This window comes from Schistocerca serialis, chromosome 3, assembly GCF_023864345.2.
Source record: "Schistocerca serialis cubense isolate TAMUIC-IGC-003099 chromosome 3, iqSchSeri2.2, whole genome shotgun sequence".
Classification (NCBI taxonomy): Eukaryota; Metazoa; Arthropoda; class Insecta; order Orthoptera; family Acrididae; genus Schistocerca; species Schistocerca serialis.
The window spans coordinates 918870600-918886299 of NC_064640.1; the positions used below are offsets into that span (position 1 = coordinate 918870600).

A 15700-nucleotide genomic window follows, 5' to 3' on the forward strand; every position below is an offset into this window, starting at 1 on the left:
GATCTGTGGCATTTCTGCCGAAAGAGCACAATGCTGGTACACACACAAGTGTTTCGGGGCACACTTACATCGTTGAACATGGAGCTCTGCAGCAGACCACCCCTAAGTGTTCACATGTTGACCCAACGACATTATCAATTACGATTGCAGTGGTCACTGGACCATCGGGATTCGACCGTCGATCAATGGAAACTTGTCGGCTCTTCGGGTGAATCATATTTTTGCTACATTAGGTTGATGGTTGTCTTCAGAAACGCTATCATCGAGGTGAACGGCGGCTCGAAACGTGCAGCGCGCCACAGACTCAGGCTGATGGAAGCAATATTATGCTATGGGAGACAGTATTTTGCTCTTACACAAGTTCTGTGGTAGTAATCGAAGACACGCTGACAGCTACGAAACCCTGAATCCTTCATGCTTGATGTCTTCCGCGATGGCAATGTCATCTTTCAGCAGTCTCGGAGCCAGAATTGTGCTACAGTTGCTGGAGGAGCATTATAGTGAACTCACGTTGATGTTTCCGCGACAATTCGCCTGATGTAAATCTTACGGAACCCATCTGCGTCGCTATCGGACGCCAACATCGCGTATGCAAATCACCGGCCCGTCATTTACGCGAATTACATGACATGTGCGTAGACATCTAATGCCACACACCTCCACAAACCTACCAACAAACTGTAGGATCCCTGCCATGCAGAATGTGCGACGCATTTTGTTCCAAAGACGGAAAAACAAGCTATTCAGCAAGTGGTGATAATGTTTTGTCTCATCAATCTAAAACGTAGTCCGTCCGAAAAGGCCTTCGAAGGCCCAACGGTACCGACCGGCCGCCGTGTCATCCTCACCCACAGGCGTCACCAGATGCGGATATGCAGGGACATGTGGTCAGCACACCACTCTCCCGGCCGTATGTCAGTTTCCAAGACCGGAGAAGGTACCTTTCAATCAAGTAGCTCCTCAGTTTTGCCTCATAAGGGCTGAGTGCAGCCGGCTTGCCAACAGCGCTCGGCAGACCGGATGGTCACCCATCGAAGTGCTAGCCCAGACCGACAGTGCTTAACTTCGGTGATCCGATGGGAACCGGTGTTACCACAGCGGCAAGGCCGTTGGCGTATAACGTAGTAGTGTCTGTAAACAGCTGCACAAACATCCAGATTTCGAAGTGGTGCGAATATTGGCAGGTTGCTTTAAATAATCAGAAACGTAAAATTTTGCACTTCACAATACTAAAAGCATGTTGTAACCTATGACTGCAATATCACTGAGTCACATTTCCAATCGGTCAGGTCATACAAATACCTGGGAGTAACAATTTCTAGGTATATGAAATGGAATGATCACACAGGCACAGTCGCAGGTAGCGCACATGAGATACTTCAGTTTATTGATAGAATACTAGGGAAATGCAATGAGTTTACAAAAGGAATTACTTCAAAAACACTGGTACGACCCCTCTTCGAATACAGCTGAAGTGTGTGGGATCCTTACCAAATAGGACTAACAGGACTGCACAGAAGGGTAACACAAATGGTCACATGTTTGTTTCATCCAGGAAAGAGCGTCACGGATATTTTGAGAAAAATGAAATGGCAAATGCTTGGAGAAGATACCCAAACAATCCCGTGAAAGCCTACTTACAGTTATCAGAACCAGTTTTAAGTGATGAATCTAGGAATGTACTACAACCCCCTACGTACCGCTCCCATAGTGATCGCGAACACAAGATAGGGCTAATTACAGCGCCCACAGAAGCCTTTAAGCAATCGTTTTGTCTTTGCCGCATACGCGGACGGAATGAGAACCAGCCTCAATAACTGCTGCAATGGGAAGATCCCTCTTCACATTGGTTTGCAGAATTTGATGCAGATATAGGATCTTTGGACATACAGCGGCCTTCGCATAAACCGAGTTAATGTTGACCCGACACTGCACGGATACCCGAGCAACACTGAAAATCTAAAATACACATGTTTTTTACGGAACCTGCTCTTTACTGTGTTTACAGGATAAGCTACATGTCACATTTTAAAGCACACTGCATTACTTACGCATACTTTTATTTTTTATTTATTTTTTTATTTATTGTTCCGTGGGACCAAATTAAGGGGAAGTCTCCATGGTCATGAAACGAGTCAATACATGAAATTATAACACGATATTAGAAACAGATAAAATGAAATATAAAAAAACATATTCAGGTGACAAGTCGTAAGTTTAAATAAAGAAAATCAACAATGTAACACTGGAATTTGCTTAATATTTTAGCTCTTCCAGGAGCTCCTCGACAGAATAGAAGGAGTGAGCCATGAGGAAACTCTTCAGTTTAGACTTAAAAGAGTTTGGGCTACTGCTAAGATTTTTGAGTTCTTGTGGTAGGTTATTGAAAATGGATGCAGCAGAATACTGCACTCCTTTCTGCACAAGAGTCAAGGAAGTGCATTCCACATGCAGATTGGATTTCTGCCTAGTATTAACTGAGTGAAAGCTGCCAACTCTTGAGAATAGGCTAATATTGACAACAAGAGACGACATTAAAGAAAATATATACTGTGAGGGCAATGTCAGAATTCCCAGACTATTGAATAGGGGTCGACAAGAGGTTCTCGAACTTACACCACATATAGCTCGAACAGCCCGTTTTTGAGCCAAAAATACCCTTTTTGAATCAGAAGAATTACCCCAAAAAATAATACCATACGACATAAGCGTATGAAAATATTCGAAGTAGACTACTTTTCGTGTTGAAGTGTCACTTATTTCAGATACTGTTCTAATGGTAAATAGAGCAGCATTTAGTATCTAAACAAGATCCTGAACATGGGCTTTCCACAACAGCTTACTATCTATCCGAACGCCTAGGAACTTCAACTGTTCCGTCTCGCTTATAATATGCCCATTCTGTCTGATCAAAAAAATCGGTTCTTGTTGAATTGTGAGTTAGAAACTGTAAAAACTGAGTCTTACTGTGATTTAGCATCAAATTATTTTCCACAAGCCACGAACTTATTTCATGAACTACATTATTTGATACCGTTTCAATATTACACACAAGATCCTTCACTATCAAGCTGGTGTCATCAGCAAACAGAAATATTTTTGAATCACCTGTAATACTAGAAGGCATATTATTTATATAAATAAGAAACAGCAGTGGCCCCAGCACCGACCCTTGGGGAACGCCCCACTTAACAGTGCCCCATTGGGACTGAACATCACTACCATTCTCAATATTGCGGAGAATTACCTTCTGCTTTCTGTTCTTAAAGTAAGAGGCGAACCAATTGTAAGCTACTCCCCTTACTCCATAATGGTCCAAATTCTGCAGTAATATTTTGTGGTCAACACAGTCAAAAGCCTTCGTTAAATCAAGGAAAACACCTAACGATTAAATCGTACCGATATGCAGGGAACAGAGGCTCAAATAAGTAGTCGAAATACTAGCGCAAACTGAAGGTATACACGGATGTATACTTCACATTTAAAACTTCCTTCCCTCTTCCTGCAATAAGTTTCATTGGAAATTACACTATCTTATCGAAAGTATTCGGACACGCCGAAAAACATACGTTTTTCATATTAGTTTCATTGTGCTGCCACCTACTGCCAGGCTGCCATATCAGCGACCTCAGTAGTCATTAGACATCATGAGAGAGCAGAGTGGGGTGCTACGCGGAACTCACAGATTTGAAAAGTGGTCAGGTGATAGGTTGTCACTTGTGCCATACATCCGTACGCAAGATTTTCACACTCCTAAACATTCCTAGATTAACTGTTTCCAATGTGATAATGAAGTAGAAACGTGAAGGGACACGTACAGCACAAAAGCGTACAGGCCGATCTCGTCTATTGACTGACAGAGACCGCCGACAGTTGAAGAGGGTAGTAATGTGTAATAGGCAGACATCTGTCTAGACCATCACACAGAAATTCCAGACTGCATCAGGATCCACTGCAAGTACGGAGTTTAGTTTAGTATATTTATAAGTTTATTATCCCGTTGAAAAAACTTAGTTGCCTGAATATCTCAGCACATAAAAGAAATTACCCCGACGTGGAACCCAAGAAAACGAACGACTGTTGCAGGAACGGGCACTGACGCTCAATGTAAATAAACATAACGTATTCTGCTTAATTATGCGAAGAAGCCAATTAATGTACGATTACACTATTGGGAATAAATCACTGGAAGGAATAACAACTACAAAATATTTAGAAGCATCCGTGAGGAACTACCTAACGTGGAACGTTAACATCAAAGTAGTCGTAAGAAAAGCTTATGCCAGACTGATTGATATTCATACAAACTATACTAAGGACAATAATTCATCGACAAAAGAAGTAGTTTAGTAAATACTGATTCGCCCGATACTTCATTATAGCTTTAAATTGGTGACCCTTACAGTTTAGAATTAGTAGAGGAGAGTCAAAGAAAGTCGCGTCTTGTCGCGGATTCCAGTAAACTTGAGAGCTTTACCGAAGTGGTCAGAGGAAAATGCTACTACTGAGGCGTTGAACGTCACGGAAATATTTCCTGTTAAATAAAATTCGGAGAGCGTCCGTTCCAGGAAAAGTCAGTCAACGTATTCCTTTCTTCCACATGCACCGTCCTTCGAAAAAGTTCCGAGACTGATTTATTCCTGGCGTGTAAGTGTAAGCGGCGTCAGTGAAGTAACTACGGTAGCAGCTTGAAGTATAATAAACTGCCAGCTGTGAACAGCCAGGGAAAAAAGAATCGGTGACGTGGATGCCTGCCGCGACTTGACTGAAATGAAAAATTTGGAAAATTCTATTCCGGAAAAAAAGTCATCATGGGTATCGAGACTTACCGTTACCAGTATGAACCTATCACACAACAACAAAGTGCTAGAATTCACACACACGGTCAATGACTTGACGACATAACCGATGTGCCAGCCTATGTGACGCACGAGTTGAACAACATCCCAAAGAAGGACTTCTCTGGCAGTTTCATATGGTTGTTCTGTGCGTTGTACTTAAGTGATAGGAGACTATGTAGGAGTCCTGAAGCATTAAAACCACTATATTAACGTGTGTCTATTTTTTTATTAATCTAGTCTCGAAATCTTTACGACGAAATGAACGAGGCGGGACAATCAGAAGGCTTATAGACACTCGTTCTTCCTACGCATCTCTCTTTCCTAGCTTAATATTCTAACACTGGGTCAGCTCTATTAATCAGTTGGAAAATTTGTTCTACGAGGGCGTGCTGAAAAGTAATACCTCCGAAATTTTTATGTGGAAACTCTTAAAGCTTTTTAAATGAAACAAACGTTAATAAGATTCTACATCTTTAGTCGTCATATTCATCTCTGAACATAGTCACCCTTGTGACAAACATATTTTTCCTAACAGGAGACCAGTTTGTTGATAGTGTCACTGTAGAACGTTTGGCTTTGTTGTCGGAGCCACAACCCCACCTTTGCTTGCACTGCTTCATCACTATCAAAGTGAAGCCCTCGAAGGTGTTCTTTAAATTTTTGAAACAGATATAAAACGAATGTGGCCAAGTCGGGACTGTATTGCGGATGATCGATGACAGTGAACCCAAGGTGTCGGATTGTTACAGACGTCGCAGGTCTCGTGTGTGGTCTGGCATTCTCATGTTGAAGGCGAAGGTGCCCCATGTGTGCGCGTACTCTTCTAATTCAAAACTCGATTACAATACTTTGTTTACATGCACCGACATAGTTACGTTAGACACCGCCATGTTTCACGATACAATTCGGAGCCCTTTTAGCGCAAGAGGGCCGGAAATATGTAGACATGAAGAATAGAGATGTAGAACGTTAATAACGCTTGTTTTATTTTAAAAGCTTTAAAAGTTTCCACATTAAAAATTCGAAGGCATTATTTTTCAGCACGCCCTCGTATTTTAATTCTGTGGCCCGATGCCCTTCGTATAGCCACAGTCAGCAGTTGCCTAAGGGAAGAAAGGGTGTGCGCTCTGCCTGTGTGAACTACGTTGCGTGTGTCATTGTATTTTAACAATAGGTGTATCGCCAACGTGCAGGAATCGACCGAGCTCGAAAGAAGAAAAGAATCAACCGTATCTTTTGACCAATTACAAAAATAAGGCATCTTTTAGGCAGCGTGAAAGATAACCTTGGTCTTGGAATATCTGAACTACATCGATTTCCTTGCGTGAGCGGCAAGCAATACATTAGCCTGAAACACCGTACGCTGCACTGAACATACACTATGTGATCAAAAGTATTCGGACACCTCCAAAAACATGCATTTTTTCGTATTAGGTGCATTGTACTTCCACCTACTGCCAGGTACTCCATATCAGCGACCTCAGTAGTCATTAGACATCGTGAGAGCAGAATGGGGCGCTCCGCGGAACTCATGGACTTCGAGCGTGGTCAGGTGATTGGGTTTCACTTGTGTCATACGTCTGTACACGAGATTTTCACACTCCTAAATATACCTAGGCCTACTTTTTCCGATGTGATAATGATGTGGAAACGTGAAGGAACACGTACAGCACAAGAGCGTACTGGCCGACCTCGTCTATTGACTGACAGAGACCGCCGACAGTTTAAGAGGGTCGTAAGGTGTAATATGAAGACGTCTATCCAGACCATCACACAGGTATTCCAAACTGCATACGGATCCACTGCAAATACTTTGACAGTTAGGTGGGAAGTGAGAAAACTGGGATTTCATGGTCGAGCGGCTGCTCATAAGCCACACATCACGCCGGTAAATGCCACACGACGCCTCGCTTGGTGTAAGGAGCATAAACATTGGACGATTGAACAGTGGAAAAACGTTGTGTGGAGTGACGAATCAAGGTACACAAAATGACGATCCGATGGCAGCGTGTGGGTATGGCGAATGCCCCGTAAACGTCATCTGCCAGCGTATGTAGTGCCAAAAGCAAAATTCGGAGGCGGTGGTGTTACGGTGCGGTCGTCTTTTTCTTGGAGGAGGCTTGCACCCCTTGTTGTTTTGCATGGCACTATCACAGCACAGGCCTACATTGATGTTTTAAGCAGCTTCTTGCTTCCCACTGTTGAAGAGCAATTCGGGGATGGCGATTGCATCTTTCAACACGATCGAGCAGCTGTTCATAATGTACTGCCTGTTGCGGAGTGGTTACACGGCAATAACATCTCTGTAATGGACTAGCCTGCACAGAGTCCTCACCTGAATCCTATAGAACGCCTTTGGGACGTTTTGGAACGCCGACTTCGTGCCAGGCTACGTCGAGCGACATCGATTCCTCTCCTCAGTGTAGCAGTCCGTGAAGAATGGGCTGCCATTCCCCAAGAACCCTTCCAGCACCTGATTGAACGTATGCCTGCGAGAGTAGAAGCTGTCATCAGGAGTAAGGGTGGGCCAACACTATGTTGAATTCCAGCATTGCCGATGGAGGGGGCCACGAACTTGTAAGTCATTTTCAGCCAGGTGTCCGGACACTTTTGATCACAAGGTGTATACGCAACGTAAGACTCGGCCATGATGGAAAATCGGCATTGGGTGAGCACATCTTAACGGCGGAGCACATTTCCAATTTCTAAAAGACGTCCGTTATCTGCACTGGAGTGCTTTGTGAGACAGTGTTATTAGGTAGTTATTTATTTATTTGTTTATTTATGTATTTGAGTACAGGCAACATTGAAAATACAGCCAGCAGCAAATATAAAAGTACAAAGTCAACATAAAAATGTGAGTTAAAGTAAAATGGCAGGGTCCTCTTAGTTAAGCATACAGTTTAATAAGACATAGTTGCAAAATACTAACACAAATTCTTTACAGAAGAATGGAAAAACTGGCTGAAGCCGACCGTGGGGAAGACTAGTTTCGATTACGGAGAAATGTAGGAATACGTGAGGTAATACTGACGTTACGACTTCTCTTAGAAGATAGGTTACGGAAAGGCAAAAACTTCGTGTATAGCATTTGTAGACATAGAGAAAGCTTTTGATTAAGTTGACTGGAATACTCTCAAATTGTGAGGGTAGCAGCGGTAAAATACAGGGAACGAAAGGCTATTTACGTGTTGTACAGAAACCACACGGCACTTGGAAGAGGTCCTCTGCTGTTCTTAATCTATATAAACGATTCAGTAAACAACTTGAGCAGATCTCTTACGTTGTTTACAAATGATGCTGCCGTTTACCGCCCAGTAAAGTTATAAGACAAAACCAATTGCAACATGATTTAGATAAGAAATCTGTATTGCGCGAAAAGTGACAACTGACTCTAATCAATAACGAGTGTGAGGTCCTCCACATTCATACAAAAATTGTTAAATTTCGTTAACATGATATACTCTATATCACAAAAGTTAAAAGGGTGCCGATTCAACTAAGTACCAATGGAGTTACAGTTATGAACAACTTGAATTGGAACCATAACACAGAAGAAGTTGCGGAGAAGGTAACCTAAGATTGCGTTTTATTGGCAGATGCAACAAATCTGTCAAGGAGGCTGCCTAAACTGCGCATGTCCACACTCTTATGGAACACTGCCGCACGGAATGGTATGTTTACCACGCAAGTTTGACGGAAAGTCGGCCAGAGAGTATCATGTACATATTACGCGATTTGGGGTGGTAAAAATAAAGAAAACTATTTTTTTCGTTGCGGTAACATCCTTTCACGAAATTTCAATCACCATCTTGCTCCTTAGAACGCGAAAACATTTCGCTGATGCCACCTAAATATGGAGAAATGACCATCGTAATAAAATTAGTGAAATCACAGCTCGCACGGGCAGTTTTAGGTGTTCACTATTCCCACGTGATATTCGTGAGCGAAACGGTCAAGAAATAGTCTGATAGTAATTCTACGAACCCTCTGCAAACATTTAAGTGTGAACTGCAGAGTAATCATGTGTATGTAGATGAATGTTCAGTAGTTAAATTCCGTTTATATATTCGTGAAATTAATCATCGTTCCATTGTTTGGTTGTTTTATATTTGCAGAAGAAAACAGTGAACTCTAATTAGAAAGAGTCTCCACCTAAAGACGGAACCACGTGACCTCTAACACCGTAGTCCGTAAGTTATTAAGAAGGTTTTAAGACAAGTATACCTTCATCAATATTACAACCAGCATATGTGAAAATTAATCAGGAAAACGGACATTTATATACTCGTCACTTATTGCGTCTAACACACTTATGGGTTTCTGCATTGCAGTTCACATTTTGAATGAGTTACATGCAGGTGTGTGCTCACGCCTGACATCGCAATTTCTCTGCTGTGTACACGCGCGTGCTCTTTGGATATAAAAGAAATTGAGGCTTTGGGAGAGGAGACCTCCAAGCGTCGAACACCCTAATGACATTGGGAAAAAATTACAGTTGTCCAATAAGGACCGATAGTAAGGAGGAAAATAGGGGGAGGATCTGGCACCAACTAAGTGGATGAAACAATCGATCCGGTAAGGGCGAGAGGCTGCTGTGCCCTTTTTCTGTGAGCTGCAACCCGCGTTTCTCCCCGTACTTCTGACACACAGTGACCATTTTCGTGCATTTGCTTCACGACAGCTTTCAGATACTAAAGGCTTAAAACCTATTGCCTGGTATTCAATGCCCCTATAGTGTAGATCATACAAATACCAGCAGAAACGATACATGTTATTGTGGAATAACGCAGTAATTGGAGGGTTCATTATTGGAGTGGACTAAGTCTATCAACATAAATTTTGAGATAAATAACTGAAAAGTTGGGGCACTTGAATTAGTTTATCATGTGATTTAACTCGTTTCCAGTGCTTAATTATGCTCGGTAAGTGATCAGCAGGGTTATTCGTAAACTTCATCGACATGCCCTGGCAGATCCGTCGGTATCGACCGACCGCCGTATCATCCTCTGGCGTAACTGGATGCGGTATGGAAGGGTGTGGGGTCTGCGTACTGCTCTCCCAGCTGTTAAATTTCGGTAACACGATAGGGCCTAAATCACAAATGTTTAAAGTTAGTCGATTCAACTAAATACCAATGCCACTTCTCACTTTTGGCAACCTGGAACTGCTACTACTGGATCACGTAGCTCCTCAAGTCGCCCCACGGTGCTGAGTGCACCTCGTTCCAGTCTTTCCACCAAGGGAAAATCGCCGGCAGTACGTGGGTCTTCTGCATAGCACTCAATCGCACTGGCTAATCAGCTACGGAGATGGACTAACTGGACTATCACGCTTATATCCACTAAACCGTTACAATTATTGCTTAGAAGAATAACATTTAACGATGCACGAAACTTGGTTCATTTTCCCTCTGAAACTTTTAGGGAAGTATCTGACAAAAGAAGTGGCCGAGTGGTTCTAGGCGCTGCAGTCTGGAACCACGAAACCGCTACGGTTGCAGGTTCGAATCCTGCCTCGGGCATGGACGTGTGTGATGTCCTTAGGTTAGTTAGGTTTAACTAGATCTAAGTTCTAAGGGACTAATGACCTCAGAAGTTGACTCCCATAGTGCTCAGAGCCATTTGAAACATTTATTTGACAAAAGATTTATTTTCAACACTGGTTTTATCTCACAAAATATAAAAATAATTGTTTATTATTACATTAACATACAGACCTCCCGTATTAAAGTATTTCTTAACATTATAGTCAATGTCATCATTATCCTCTGCGTAGTTACATCTCTGGAATGTGTGTTCAACTTTACTAGAATGTTTTTGAAGTATGCATAACGTATTGGCGGCACGTATGGCAGGTGTCATTAAACAATTTTTTTCTTTGCACTACTTGGCTTTTGGACTGATAAAGTACATCATGATGCCATCTTCCTAGAGTAATGCCTCGAAACGAAGAACGGAGTTCGTTGAAAATGGCTCTGAGCACTATGGGACTTAACTTCTGAGGTCATCAGTCCCCTAGAACTTAGAACTACTTAAACCTAACTAACCTAAGGACATCACACACATCCATGCCCGAGGCAGGATTCGAACCTGCGACCGTAACGGTCGCGCGGTTCCAGACTGTAGCGCCTAGGAGCGCTCGGCCACCCCGGCCCGCTGTGTCGCACTATGCTCTGTGCCCTCGGTGGCTCAGATGGACAGAGCATCTGCCATGTAAGCAGATCCCGGGTTCGAGTCCCGGTCGGGACACACATTTTCACCTGTCCCCGTTGATATATATCGACGCCCGTGAGCAGCTGAGGGTATTAATATAATTCTAATTTCATCCTGATTTAGGTTTTCTGTAAATCACTTCAGGCGAATGCCGGGATGGTTCCTTTGAAAGGGCACGGCCGACTTCCTTCGCCATCGTTTCCTAATCCGATGGGACGGATGACCTCGCTGTTTGGTTCCCTCTCCGAAAATCAACCTACTTGGTCCACTATGATTCTGAAACCAACTACCTATACTTCTGCCGTAAAGAGGGCTAATGCCATCTTGTCTATGAATATGTAGCTATAGACTTTGCTCAATTCTACGCTGAAAAGTACATGTGTTACGAAACAAGTTATCAGAAGTGCATGTACAGCGAGACACTTTCCGTCTTACATTAAATACCTAAAACTGCAGCGTATTATTGGCCGAATTAACTGAGCACACTGACAGTCTTTTTGCTAGAATATTGTGTTCAAAATGTGGTTTGTACCGCAGTTTAAGCCGTTTCGGGTAAGTTTACCCTAATTTAATATTCGGTACATTAATGTACAGGGCGAAAGAAAAGTAACTTCGTACTTAGCTAAGCAGAAAACAGACGATTTCACATTTTTCATGTTATTTCATGTTCAGGGTCTCTTCTTGTTTCATAATCGTCAACGATAGGGGAGAGCGTTGTACCTAGAGGATAGTGTACCTAAGAGCACACGATGTTTCCTGGTCGGTGTTCCAACTAGTGACCAATTTTCGGATCACATGTAGGAAGCACTAGGAATCGCAGTTTCCGGCATTTTCTACTGTCCCTGTTGTTGTGGGATATTGTAATATTAGTAATTTTCGCCTCACAAACATTAATATACGCTCAATAGTAAACGCCTGATTGCCTAAAGTTATCGAACAATTGTAAACTAAAAGAAATGAACCATCGCATAACACCGACAGAACTTGTTATTCTTTATCTTTGCCGTTCTTGCGCGGTGCCTATAAATCTCTATGTACAGTCATGCTCAAAAGTGTCCGAACAACCTGATTTGCATTTCGCCTGATTCGCATGCAACCCACATAACGCAGCTGTCTAGCAGGTCCTCTAATCGCTCCATGGTACAGTCTTTTGACCATTGAAAATGGTTCCTACAAGTCACCACTAGAAAACACTACTCTGTATCGCAATAAATCAAGATGTAAAGTAATACTACGATACTACAAATATCAGGGAACACCTTATCACAGATAAGACTGTCCTTAAGGCTTGTAAGCTCACATTTATTACAATAAATGACATACCTGAAATGTTACCACTCTCATTATTACGTCAGATAGGTAATGCAAGTAGTAAGTTCGTCGTATTCATGATTTGCTCTTCAAAGTAACATACCGTATTATTATTTAACACAAAATGACATTAAAAATTTAAGTTATTCACGAGCAGCTAGTTGAGAAGATGTATGTACTTCATATGACACGACGAACCGTCTCGTTCTGCATATGGATTCAAACCCAGGTCATGCAGACTAAACAAAGATTTCGTGACTGACGGAAACTAACAGTCATTCCTGATTAGGCATACAGAGAGTGATATACTTCGATTTTAGACAGTATCAATTAGCAAATACCAACTTTAAGTTACATAACGCAAACATTTTTAACGGACGCGAATTCCTACCCAGCACCTATTGTCCCTGTTAACGAACTATGAGAGATGTTAAATATTGCTTCTTAGCAAGTCACTTACTTGAAATGCCGTGAGGTAAAGCTTTGTGTTGGACAGGGATTCGAACCCAGAACGTAATCGGATAGATATCGAAGCACAATCAACAGTGAAATATTGCATTTTCTCGGCAGTAGCTAGATGTTTTAACTGAAATGACGAGACGAAACATTAATTTTTTCCCTCCCAGGACTCCAACCCGGCACCTATCGCTGTTGTATTCTAGAGAAAACGAACGTTAAATATAGGTTTGTTGCACCAGCAGCGACATGTGAGCATGTTTGAACTAGAACTAATATGACGAAGAGTTCAGTGCTGACTGGGAATAGAGCTCCACACATATCGTTGATGACTACACACAAAGATAAGTCAGCTATCGAATTTTTCTCCATCAGCAGCTCGGAATAACATCTTGAACTTACACTGATCTCGCAAATAGTTCTGTGTCTCACTGGGAATAAAAACCGTCAAATATCGTTAGTGTTGACAACGAATGAAAATACATTAAACATCGAAATTATTATCCACCAGCAGATGGGTGTTCTCATGGTAGAGCTTGATAATACATAATGAAATCTTTAGTGCCGGGCCAGGATTCGAACCCATTAACGCGCAGTATGTGGAGATGTTGAGGAATCTGCAGTTTTGAACAAACGACAAATTGTAGTCGACTTGTATTGTCACGAAGGGAACAAATTCCGCGTTAAGGGCAGTCTGAGTTGCATTCCCAGTTCAGAACCGATTTTATCGACATACAGAAGCTCAGATAAAAGATGGAATAAGTGTCCTGTGATCCTACATAGCGTTTGTTTCGTCACTAGAAATAAATAACTAGTATAAGAAACGTCACTGGTGATACAGTTTCTACATGTCGCCACTCCAGACTTTATTGTGGTTCAACCTAACGTCTACTTGGTAGAGAAGGAATATCATTTTTAATGTGAATTTCAGACCACAATGCCATTATATCTTCTTCACATGGTGTAGACTGATGTTGGAACCGAACCCAGACCATAGATTTATGAACCTCTCATCAGCCCAACAGACCACCAAATCCTCTTCTGATTGGCTCATTTTGCTATCATAGCGCCGTTGTGCCACACTGGCTGAGAATTGTGACACACAGGCTCCCTGTATCAATTTGCAGCATGCTCAGTAAATTCATTTGCTTGGTTGACCGAATCACCATGAACTAGCTGCCTCGGCTACCCAGTGCATACATTCAACTTTATTTTGTAATCACCAAAATAAAATCACGTAACTGCCACCAACGCAGAACTGCCAACAGTGTAGGATGCAGAAATTTAAATAGGAAGTGTTCCTTTCCACTTGAGGTACTCTATTGCGCTATCTGTTTGTTGAAAACGTCGTGCAGTGCAAAAGAAAAGGTTTAACTGTTTGTCTCTCGTAAGTATTGACCTGGCGATATGCATTATCCCACAGCGCTGTGGAATGCAGAAGTTCTGGACGAGTTCTTGTTGACTTCAGGAGCTTTTATAGCTACGTGTCAGCTAGTAGCGTAATGGTAAGTGTCGCGAGTTCGAGTACGTTCACTGCCAAATTTTTTAAAACGCAATTCTGCTGTCTGCTAAAGTTATCATTCTAATGGAACTTGTAACATAATTCCCTTCACTTCTCAACCCAAAATAGTCGTTTGTGGAAAAAGGGCTAACTTCTGCGACATTTTGTTCATTTCAGGGTTAACAGACAGCCAGACAGTAGATGCATCTCGAAACTTTTGTATTATGTATGGGTAGAGCGCATCGTGCCAAAATACGTCGGAAAAGTATTTTCTACATTAGCTGTCGTCTGGTAGTGGCATTTTATTCTTTTTCATACCTTGTTTGACAGCTTTAACTCAGAACAAGTTTTCTACATGCATGTAATCAATAAGCTGCATGTGCATTGTCAGACTGTTATAGATAGCATCAGAGAATTCGCATATATCGTTGATGATTAATTTCTCTCTCATGTTTACTATTGTTTTAACAACATTAAAGGAAACCTTACGAAAACTGTGAATTGTATTATAAAAAATGAAATAAAACTACCCACGATAACCTTACGACGAAAGTCTGTTTTAATAAAACTGAGTATCTGTACACAAGCGAGCCTCTGTCGTCACGAATTGGTAAAATACTACTCACTTAGATTTTGATTGGGTCTTTGTTTAATTGTTATGCTGTGTCATACTCTAGAGGTATGCAAATGTGGCATTTCATAAATAAAGTTATGTATTCCTAGAAACCCAAAATTTGCTTGTTAGCAGCGGAAAGAGACGTTACCTGTTGTGCAGCATTGTAAGTTTTTCGCCATTGCACTATGAGCCGAAAGTATTTTCTTGCGATTTCCTTATCGATGTTTGATCTGGCTGTTTGTAGCTCTTTCACGGAAGGTATAAAAACGCCAGACTCAGTGAGACTGGAACAGCGAACCGTAACAGACGCTTTTTCACAGATCAGCACGTTACCATTGCGCTGGCGAAGAAGTATGTGCCTGAGCTTCCTCTTACGAGGCCAATAGTGGCTAGAACTCGTAAACCACTATTTGAGGGACGAGATTGGTTGCGATTTCCACGTGCAACGACTTTACAGGGCAGAAAACCGTAAATTTACAATCTTTTGTTACACCTCAAGCGATAATAACTCAGATTATTCAATGGAAATGACAGGTAAAATCAAGTGAACTTTGAGGCTTAATTCAGTGCACACCAGGAAGTAACTCGTCGATCACAGAGTTGCCAAACATACATTGCCTTGTTGCCAAATCTCCGTTACAATACCAGCAGGAAGAAGACGAACCGATGTGATCCTACAGTGGGCTGGGAAGTGACCATAGCTGGTGTCTCCAAGTCGCGGCTGCAACGGCTTGGAATACGTAATGCGTCTGATTCGCAT

General features: G+C 42.0%; 1 protein-coding gene and 1 pseudogene across 1 annotated transcript in view; both read right to left on the reverse strand.

The window, feature by feature from the left end:
* The window catches only part of LOC126471320 (protein sickie-like), a 380943-nt gene that overhangs the window by 233362 nt on the left and 131881 nt on the right, over window positions 1–15700 (reverse strand). The gene's annotated exons all lie outside the window — the stretch shown is intronic.
* LOC126471823 (5S ribosomal RNA) lies at window positions 997–1114 on the reverse strand (annotated as a pseudogene).